The sequence below is a fragment of the Chrysochloris asiatica genome, unplaced genomic scaffold, assembly GCF_000296735.1.
Source record: "Chrysochloris asiatica unplaced genomic scaffold, ChrAsi1.0 scaffold00099, whole genome shotgun sequence".
NCBI lineage: Eukaryota > Metazoa > Chordata > Mammalia > Afrosoricida > Chrysochloridae > Chrysochloris > Chrysochloris asiatica.
The window spans coordinates 8421652-8425569 of NW_006408617.1; positions in this window are offsets into that span (position 1 = coordinate 8421652).

Sequence of the window (3918 nt, forward strand, 5' to 3'; positions counted from 1 at the left end):
CCACACGTGTTGTGTGGTGGACCTGTTTAGAGTTCCTTACTGCGGGCCAGCCTACTCCAAAAGCAGGTCAGTCCACCTCACAGAAAGCCCACAGCTTCCCTGGATGGAGTCGGACTCCATAATTCTGAGTCTATATTTTTTTGAAGTTCCTGACATAACTTTTAGAGGTGTTTCCTTCCCCTGTGTGCCTCCCAGGGCCGCGAGTTCACAACAGACATCTTTATGTCCAGATCTTGCTGTTCCTCTTTCAAGGATTTACAAGCACCTCTTAGTGGGAGAAAGATGAGGCTTTCTGCTCCCGTAAAGGTTTACAGCCTCGGAAACCCTGTACAGGGTCACTGTGAGTCAGTTCCCACTTCACAGCATATCATCACCACCACCACACCTCTGGAGAGTTTCGAACCAGGAGTCCACTCCGCGATAGCAATGAGGACCACTGGCCCGGTGCCAGACAAACTCACTCCTGCACACAAGAGTTCCCTTTTCAAACTGACTGAGGACCACCATGGTTTCCCTAGTTGTAGGTAGTCAGACAGTGGTTGGAGGTTGATTAGGTCTCCCTTCTGGAAGGGTCATTGACCAGATCTGACTACCAATGGGCCTACACCCTTACTGTGGTTCAGAAGTCCAGGATTAGTGGTTCCTTCACCCGCTTGGTCCCTTAGGGATGAGGATTCGCCACGAGTTTCTGTCCCAGAGGACAGGGCTCACACCGCGAGAAATCTCGCCGGTGCGCACTTAGTAGAGAGTCACCCCCGGAACGAGGGTCTGTCTCAGGATCCATTGTTCCCAGGGTGACAACAGCTCTGTAGCCACTCCCTCGAGCATAGAGAAGTTTCCTGGCCAACGCACCAGAAATGTTACGGGAGTCGTTCTGAAGGAGTTGCCAACGCCATGCGGGTTGTAACAAAGGAAGGGCTTTATTGGGCTAGCATGTGGCTCAGTGGATTTGTATCCAGAGGCTGAGCACCCTCTTCTCTGTGTGAGGATATTTTAAAAATAGGGAATAGAGGGTGCACACATAAGTTCATTTGGGATTGGTTAGCGGGGGCCAACAGCTTCACGGGGGCTACTTGGGATTGTTTGATTCAAACATACGGCGAGGAAGGATGTATGGACATACAAGACAGAAGCAGGTAAACATTAGCTCAGGGCTCTGTACCCTCCTGGAGGTGGGTCAGAAGCAGAAGATTAGCCTGGGTAATCACATGAGGCTGAGGTGGTTTGTTGCTTATTTCCTGGAATGTGAACCTTGCTCCAAGAATGAGCTATGAGCCTGGAGGGCCTGGGGGCCAGTGCCTATTTCCGCAGGCCTGCCTGCCTCAGTTTGAACTGCAAGGTCGGTGGTTCAAGCTCACCAGCTGCTCCTTGGAAACCCTATATAGGGTCTCTATGGGTTGGAATCAACTCGATGGCACTTAACAACAATACCAAAATTACTGTTTTAAGTAATGTACTTTTTTGCACCCTCAATATTCCATGCTTATATTTTTAAATTAAAATACTGCTAATACCTGAGATGAGGCTTTCTACTCCCATAAAGATTTACACCCTCGGAAACCCTGTACAGGGTCGCTATGGGTCGGAACTGACTCGACGGCACTTAACAACAACAACAACAATACCTGAATGGGAGCTTAGGGGCTCCATTCAGTAAGCACTGGATTGCATGCGAACCACAAGGTCTGTGGTTTGAGCCCACCAGCTGCTTCATAGGGAATGAAGACACTTTCTACTCCTACAAAGATTTTTTTAAAAGCCTCAGGAATCCTATACAGAGTCGCTCTGCATTGGAACAACAACAGCTACAATACCTGAATAGTAGTATATATTTACCTAAGATCTATTCTCTAGGCAAGATCTAGTCGCTAAGCAATAGAATTTCCTTGTTATTATTTCTGTGAGACATATGAGTAGTCAGATTTCAGCCTTCTGATCTGATTATTAGGAGAGAGAGAAAAATGAATGCAGTGTGCATTTCTGCATTTTTGGTGATAAATGGTTATTAGTTATTTAAAAATAAAAGTTAAGTTTTTTTTTTTTTAACAATTTAATTTTTACAGCAGTTGATCTTAGCTGTCCTCTTGGAGTTCAGGAACATAAGTCAACTATGCCTTGGCTAAGGAAAGGAAAAGAAACTTCCTTGTCTAACATCCTGGATTCCCTGAGATGCCTGGGCTTTGGGCCAACCTCCAGGGAGGAATGTCATGCTGCCATAGCCAATAGCGTCCTGTCTGCACCGACACTGAGAAAAGTCTCTCAGGCAAGTTGAAAAGCAGTCACATAAACTGCAAGCAGGACAGCAGGGACCTGACAATGAGGAAGGTCCAACCAGTGAGTCCAGCCATTGGAGCCTGCTGGGCACATTCATTGTCCAAAACACTTTTCTCACACTTTTGCTCTCTGAGACACTCAAGCCACTTCTATTTATAGCTGTGTAGAAGGAGTCTGACTTGTGGAGGTGCCGCAGATGGGTCAGAAGGGCATTGGAGAACTTCAGCATTAGAAGCCACTGGCTTGCTTTGTGATGGTTTTAGGATTCTGTGATGAATAATAATGGCAAGGGCAGACAGAAGGTTGACCTCCTTTTGCTTGGATGTCTGTTTGGAGCACATTAGGAGTGAGGCTGCTATTAATCTTCATGCCGTTGTTATCATTTCTACAATAGGCTTGGCAGCATTTTCAGGGGCTCCAAACCTAAGGAACTCTGGTAGTGTAGTGGTTACAAATCGGGCTGCTAATGGTAAGGTCAGGAGTTCGAAACTACCAGCTGTTCTGTGGGAGAACGATGAGGCTTTCTGCTCCTGTAAAGATTTACAGCCTTGGAAACCCTGTGTGCAGGGTCACTATGAGTTGGAACCGACTGTATGGTACTTAACAACAACAACACTCCAAACCTGGTGTGATGCTGTTAGATAAGCACTGGAATGCTAACCACAAGGATGGCTGTTCAAACCCAACAGTCACTTCTTGGAAACCCTAGATGGGATCTCTATGAGTTGGAACTGACTTGATGGCACTTTGCAACAACAACAACATTGCAAACCTTTCTCTTTTCCTTGCTTCAGTTTACCTTTTGTAATTTTTTTCTTTCCTAACAGCCAGTGGTTATGAATTGGGCTGCTAAAGTTAAGGTCAGCAGTTCGAAACTACCAGTGGTTCCACGGGAAAAAGATGAGGCTTCCTGCTCCCGTAATGATTACAGACTTGGAAAGTCTATACAGGATCACTATGGGTCAGAACCGACTCCACATAACCATCACCAACCACCAGCCACAGCTCCTTTCCAGGAGGCTTAGGGTGGGTATATCTTTTGATTGACTGCTGTGGAGATTGTGTGTATTCACAAATGCAGCAGAAGTCTGGAATGATTTCTAGTTATCCAAATCCTCATGTAAAGATGCAACTGATAATACAGTTTCTATAAACAGATCACTGTAATTAAGCAGAAAAGTGAAAAATATAGAGAAACCTTTCTGTAAGTCATACATTGGACTTTCTAGGAATTCCCTTACAGGATTAACACCATCGGCCTAATTACTGTTTGAGAAAAAGGTCAGAAACACAAGCACATTTTTCTTAGTTGGAACTAAATTGAAGAAACTTATGCTCTTATCATTGAAAAGTGAGACATAAAATGAGTCATAATTCACAAGATGTGCATAATACTACCGATGTAATTATATGGTGAAGTCTACTAATGCTTAATGATAATGGCTAATATCATTGGGAATCTGTGTCCTGGGTGGTACACATGGGTAAGTACTTGACTACTAGTCAAAAGCTTAGCAGTGTGAACCCACCCAGAGGTGCCTTGGAAGGGAGACTTGGCATTCTGCTTCTGAATGGGTCAGAGCCTTGAAACTCCTGTGGACCCGTTCTACTATGCACTGCTGTGCAGTGGAATCCACTTGATGT